Raw genomic sequence first — 7,664 nt, forward strand, 5'->3', positions numbered from 1 at the left:
TATTGAATTGGAATCAAAGGAGAGATCACATGCATTGAAGGTACCTGCAAGGTGGAGGGTTCTCCAAGTGATGGGTTGTAACATCATGGGCCACATTGGTCCCCCCATCTAGAGATGTACTTGGAGGGTCGGTGTTGATGAGGTTAGTTGTAGGTCCATGTGTTTGCGTGTGCCGTGAGATGTGAGTTATGAAAAAAAAGTGATGCTTGTAGTGAAATATGTAGGTGACGTGCATAGGCAATGGATGGAAGGTTTGTCCGTGTGTGTACTTCTCAAATCTAAAGATTTCACCAACTCAACCGCTCTCTTCAACTCTCATTGGTGCTTTCTTTGACATTTTCTCAACATCCCTTTTCTTGGGAAGTCAAGATTGTTCATGCATTACAGTTGACTTTGCCCATAGCTACAGTGGAGTTGGGCATGTGGTGACCTTTTTGTGGCTTAAGGGATTTGGTGTTCGCAAGCACTGGGAATAGCGGTAATGTAAATCAATGGGTGGCAGAAGGGCCGAAGAAGAGGCCATGAAAGGTTCCTACTGATTTGAAGAAGATCTAGGAGATGAGTTGTACCATGGTTTGTCAAAGTCAAGCAGCAATAGCATGCACACCACCCTAGGGCATTGAGCAACGTCGGTGGCTAGGCTTCCATCTCCTAGCCGTTGCACCCCCCCAAAAAACCTGGCTGGAGGAGATATCTATGACAAGGTGCCACCACACCCTATATATGGATCTTCGACTTCCCATGCTCTTGCATATGGGATAATCCACCACAACTTCTAGTCATGTGATAACCCGAGAGTAGCTACGAGAATTGCCAGCTCCAACACCCTTCTTCAATTCGAACACCTCGATCAAACAGAGGTTAGGACCACCCAAGACCACACAGGCCGAGCTCTGATACCATGTCAAAGTCATGCAGCAGTAGCATACACACCACCCTAGGGCATTGAGTAACGTCGGTGGCTAGGCTCCCATCTCCTAGCCATTGCTTCCTCCCAAAAACTCGGCCGGAGGAGATATCTATGACAAGGTGCCACCACATCCTATATATGGCTCTTCGACTTCCCATGCTCTGGCATATGGGATAATCCACCACAACTTCTAGTCATGCGATAACCTAAGAGTAGCTACGAGAATTGCCACCTTCAACATGGTCCAGGCTTGCGCTCGCCACCCATGATCCCCCCATCTAGAAGCATACCTAGGCGGTTGTCAATGATGAGGCTTAATGTAGGTGCTTGAGATATCATGACCTATTAATGTGTCTACTAGACGCAGAGCCCATGTGTGTATCATGCATGGTCATTTGGGCCTATGTAGAAGCTCCTTCCGGTGAAAACTCTAATATATCTCTTCCTTCGGCACTTATTTGTTTGCTTTCTTTGACTCTTATTCATGGTTAGAGATACAGAATTGAGTGTTGATGCATAGAGAGGATGGTCGATAAGGCATGTGTGAATGAGGTTGGGTTGTCCATGAGAATGGAAGAATTTAGGACACCCAATATATAGAATAATTTAGGATACCCAATATATATGAGAATTTAGGATACCCAATATAGAAGAATTTAATATAGGACACCCCTTTGTAATGACATGGGCATATTTGAATAGTTGTGGACAAGTTTTACGCCTTGCAAGGGATATCAAGCCCATTTGATTTGGGCTTTTGATGGATTCAATTGGAATTGAGTGTTGATATGTAGCAAGGATGGTCAATAAGGCGGGTGTGAATGAGGTTGGGTTATCCATGAGAATGGAAGAATTTAGGACACTCAATATAGAAGAATTTAGGACACCTAGTATGGAGGAATATAGGACACCCTTTTGCACAGTGACTTGGGCATCTCTATCTTGTTTAAATGGTTGTGGATGTTGGAATTAGGGTTGCAGGAAAGCACACAAAGCTTGGAGAAGAAGAAGCAAGAATGCACACAACACAAAGTGTATTAGATTGTGTCAATGTACAAAAGATAAGTTAGCCCTAGAAGGATGGGCGTATATACAAGCCGGGGGAAAAAACCTCCTAAAGAGGGAAAAAGTGCCCCGGCGGTCCTAAGTGTGTTCACACACATCACTGCCTATGTATATGGCAACAAATCCCCCCTGGGAGTGATGGTGTGAACGAGAGCTGGCACTCATGTATAGGGGAGTGCCATGCCCGAAGTAGATCAATCCACAAAGGGGAGTAAGCCCAAAGCTTTGCGGAAAGCTTCGAACTTCTCACGAGGAAGCGCCTTTGTGAAAAGATCGGCGAGGTTGTCCTGTGTTGGCACATAGGCCAAGCTGATCTCTCCTGCTGAGAGTCTCTCCCTGACATAGTGATAATGCACCTCAATGTGCTTTGTGCGAGCATGAAAAACTGGGTTTCTCGCAACTGCCAATGCGCTCTGACTGTCAGTGAAGATAGAGGTGCCAGACTCCTGTCCAACACCCAAGTCAGCCATAAGCCGTCTGAGCCACACACACTCAACCGTAGCTGTGAAAGCTGCCCTGTACTCAGCTTCACAACTAGAAGTGGCCACAGTAGGTTGCTTCTTGCTCAACCAAGATATGCATGAGCTACCGAGCATGAAACAAAAACCACTTGTGGACACTCTTGTGTCATAGCAACCATCCCAATCTGAGTCCGTAAAAGCATGTAAATCTGGCGGCAATGATCCCCCCTTGGGATAAAACAACCCAAGATGTATGGTGCCACTCAAGTAGCGAAAGATGCGTTTAACTGCCTTCCAATGCTGAGACCCTGGGCTATGCATAAACCTGCTCACCTGTGAGACTGCAAACTGAATGTCCGGCCTCGTAATGCATACATAAATGAGGCAACCAACAGCTGTCTGATAGAGTGTGACATCAAAGTGATCTCCACCAGCATCATGAAGACTCAACTTCAAACCTGTCTCCATTGGAGTAGCAATAGGCTTGCAGTCTTCAAGGCCAAATCTCCGCAACAATGTCTCAATATACTTTGTTTGACACAAAGCAATACCTCCATCACACTGCTTAAATTGTATCCCCAAATAATGATGCAAATGCCCCAAATCTGACATCTCAAAAGAGGCATTCAAATCAGCCTTAAAATCAGCAATATGACTTTCATTTGGTCCTGTGAGCAGCATGTCATCGACATAGAGAGCAATGATTAGATGTACACCATCCACACGTTTAACATACAAAGTGCTTTCTGTTGGACTATTCTGAAACCCATGTGCAGTCAAATATGCATGTATCTTTTCATACCAAGCTCGTGGAGCTTGCTTTAAACCATATAAAGCCTTTTTCAACCTGCACACTTTGTTTTCCTGCCCTCTTTGAACAAAACCACGAGGCTGCGATACATACACTTCCTCATGCAAATCTCCATTCAAGAACGCAGTCTTTATGTCCAACTGATGTACATTCCAACCATTATGAGCTGCCAATGCACAAATGCAACGAATGGTAGTCATACGACAAGTGGGAGCAAAGGTCTCATCAAAATCAATGCCCTTTTCTTGAGCATAACCCTTTGCAACAAGTCTAGCTTTATAGCGATCAACACTGCCATCTGGCTTTCGTTTCAACTTAAAAACCCACTTACATCCAATGGCCTTTTTACCAATAGGCAAATCACACAAAGACCATGTACCATTCTTCATTATAGCATCATATTCACTTTGCATTGCAGCCAACCAATTTTTTGAATTTTGTGCCTCATCAAATGAAAGAGGTTGTTCCTCTTCACACATACTAGACACAGCCAAAGCATAACAATCTGATGTATAAGAGGCATGCTGAAAACCTGAACGAGTACGACTAGTTATAGGTGCATCAATCTTACTATCACGCAAGGTTTGCACCAGCCATTTAGGCATACCTCTAGCCTGCTCATTTTCAGCCCTATCCTCATGAATTACATCCTGTAAATCTGCATCAGAAATAGGCTGATCTATGATGTCGTTTGAAGTCTGCGTAGGCTGAATATTTGCCTCATTAGGACTTACATTTGAATTCCCACCTGTAAAGAGAGGCAACAACGTATCAAATACATCCCGTGAGCTCACACCTGTCTCTTTGGTACATGATAACAAGGGCTGCACAGCATCTTCCACAAAAACAACATCTCGACTAATCAAGATACGCTTTGACTGCGGATGATACAATCTGTAACCCTTGCTCTCAGCACTGTAACCAACAAAAATGCATTTGACAGCCTTATCATCCAATTTTCTGCGTTGTTGCACAGGCACTAAAGCATAGGCCAAGCAACCAAAGACACGCAAGTGACCAATAGAAGGCTTCCTGCCATGCCAAGCTTCATATGGAGTAATAGACTGTAAGGCCTTAGTGGGACACCTGTTGAGTACATATGCAGCACACATGACAGCCTCAAGCCAAAACGCATGTGGCAAAGCTTGGCTCTTGACCATACATCGTGCCATCTCCATAAGTGACCTGTTCTTCCTCTCAGCAACACCATTTTGCTGAGGGGTATACGGCACTGAACATTGGTGTTTTATCCCACGACTAGCCAGAAATGCATCAAACTCTTTAGACATGTACTCCCCCCCTCGATCAGTACGGAGGGTGCCCACAGTACAATTGGATACATTTTCAACCATAAGAAAAAACTGTTTGAAGCACAATAACACTTCGGACTTTGCCTTCAGTGGATATACTCATGCATGCCTTGAGTAATCATCAATGAAAGTCACGAAGTACAAGTGTTTACCAAATGACGGAGTTTGCAAATGTACATGTCTATTATTTTAACAGTGGTGCTACTTCTCATCGCAGTTTGTTCTCATCACTTGAATTTGCTCCACAGGGAAACACTAACATGTGCAAATAAATCCCCGTATCTTATAAAAGGAGTTGGTAAAATTATTCTCACTGCTATAAATGGTGGAACAATCATGCTTTCAAATGTATTATATGTATCAGGGATCATGAAGAACTTGTTATTTGTCTCTGTCGTTACTAAGGCTAGCTTAGTGGTTCAGTTTGAGGATGACAGATGTATTGTTCATGATCGCAATGATAGCAAGACAATTGTTCATGATCGCAATGATAGCAAGATAATTGTTGTTTTTTGTACTTTATCTCATGGCTTTTATAGGTTAGATGCATATGAAAGACAAAGGCATGCTATATGTATAGTTTCTTCCACAAAGGTAATGGGTGATGCTAAATTATGGCATGCACACTTTGGTCACTTGAACTTTGGCAGTTTGGACAGTTGATGTGTTTGCATAAACAAGATATAGTGTTTGAGTTGCCACATCTTGAAGCCTGTATTAAACATGTTTGTGAGGGTTGTATTCTTGGAAAAATACAAACGGGCATCGTCTCCCCAAAGATGGTTTAGTTAGAGCTATCCGAAATTACAGCATATACACAACGATGTATGTGGTCCTATGAGGATACTATCTATTGGGGGCTACCTCTATTTTGTCACATTCATTGATAATTGTTCGACATACCTAGCTATATCCATTGAAACAGAAATCAAAGGTTTTTATGTACTTTAGGCACTTCGCTGCTATGGTTGAAAATGCTTCTACATGTAAGATTCCTGCGTACTAATCAAGGGAGGGAGTATATGTCTAAGGAATTTCATGTATACATGGATGATCATGGAATAAAACACCAATGTATTGTGCTCTATACACCTCAGCGAAATAGTGTACCTAAATATAAAAACAGGTCTCTCATGGAGATAGTACATTGTATTATCAAAAGTTAGGAGTTATCTTATGGTTTACCAAAAGCTGTAGCCTTACATAAGGACCAACAAGTATTGGTCTCATCAACAACTTGGAGGACAAAGGGCATAGCATTTAGCCTAGACTTCCTCAAGGTTACCACCCTTGATCTACATCATGTCCTTCATCCTCTTGTAGGACACTTCTAGGGAGGTGTTTGAGGGTGTCACCTTTTCTCTGAAGATGTTGTTAGTGCCAAAAAAACTCTCACCTCTTGTAGGACACTTCTAGGGAGGTGTTTGAGGGTGTCACCTTTTCTTTGGTAAATGTTGCTAATGTTAAATAAACTCTCTTCTCATATGCACACATAGGCCAATTCTATGTAGGTGTTTTCAATGTGATTCTAGTGACAAAAAATGAAAGTTGTCAAGACAATGCAGTAGCAGTCATGTGTGTGCAACATATGTTTTGAATAGGTGTCCTACAAAGGCTTTGCATACAATTACGCCTTTTGAAGATTGGAATGGAAGAAATCCCTCTGTGACACTCACTAACACATTTTTGGTCGTCTTGCTTATGCACTTGTGCCTGAGCAACTTTGCAGTAAGCTTGATGATAAGGCTATTAAATGTATTTTTGTTGGGATACAACTCAGAAAGTAAGTCCTACTACCAAGCGGATTCTTGTGAGAGTAGAGATGTTGTATTTGTGGAAGACAATTCAATCCTAGCTTTCATGTAAAAAACTTCAAAATGTATGTTTGTAAGACATATTTGACACTCTCCTTCCATTGTTTAATGCAAGACACATTGATATAGAGCATTTGGGTAATCCAAGGAATGCTGAAAATAAACCCACACAGCTTACAAGCCAGCATATTTTTAGCTCACAGATCAACATATTGATGAGGCAAACATGGACAATGCAGCTGATGAGGAAAGAAGGAAAATTGAGAAGTCAAAAAGCATGCCAAAATGGTTGGTGCAAACACTACGTGATAGTAAATTGGCCACTCCTCTGCCTAGCAGAACGCATGAAGGTTCTCATCATGCATCTCATGTTGATGTAGGAGGCTATGCTCTTATTGCCAATTTTTGTGATGAAGAAGAACCTATCTCCTTTGATGAAGCAAAGGAATCTAAAAATTGGATGAGTGCTATGCAATCTGAGTATGATTCGATACTCAAAGATGATACATGGAATTCGGTAGATTTGGCTCAAAGCAAGAAGGCCATTGGTACGAAATGGGGTATAAACTCAAACGTAGAGCGGATGGCAGTGTTGAGCAATACAAAGCTAGGCTTGTTGTTGCAAAGGGTTATGCACAAGAGAAAGGCATTGACTATGGTGAAATCTTTGCACCCACATGTCGTATGACTACCATGCAGACTATCATTACATTTGCAGCACATAAAGGTTAGAATATACGTTAGTAGTTGGATATCAAAACTGCTTTCTTGAATGGATATTTGCATGAGGAGGTCTATGTATCTCAGCCTCGTGGTTTTATTCAGAAAAGTCAGGAATCAAAAGTATACAGATTAAAGAAAGCTTCATATGGTCTTAAGCAAGCTCCCAGAACATTGTATGAAAAGATACATACATACTTGGTTGCATAGGGTTTTCACAATAGCCCAGCTGACAGTACCCTCTATATTAAGGAGACTAAAGATGTTTTATTGGTCAATGTGTTATATGTTGATGGCATACTACTCACACAAGCTCTAATGATGATCATATTTTAGCTTTTATAGCTGATTTAGAGAATTCTTTTGAGATGTCAAATCTTGGACCATTGCACTATTATTTGGGCATTGAGTTTTGGCATTGTAATGATGGCATTGCTATACTGTAGAGGAAATACATAGATGCATTGTTGAAGAGGTTCAATCTTGAAGACTGTAAACCTTTGGGCTACACCTATGGAGCTAGGTTTACGACTAAGTCTTGAAGACTGTAAACCTGTGGTGGCTACACCTATG

The sequence above is a fragment of the Cibotium barometz genome, chromosome 7 (genome assembly GCF_041138505.1).
Source record: "Cibotium barometz isolate CiBa-2024 chromosome 7, ASM4113850v1, whole genome shotgun sequence".
NCBI lineage: Eukaryota > Viridiplantae > Streptophyta > Polypodiopsida > Cyatheales > Cibotiaceae > Cibotium > Cibotium barometz.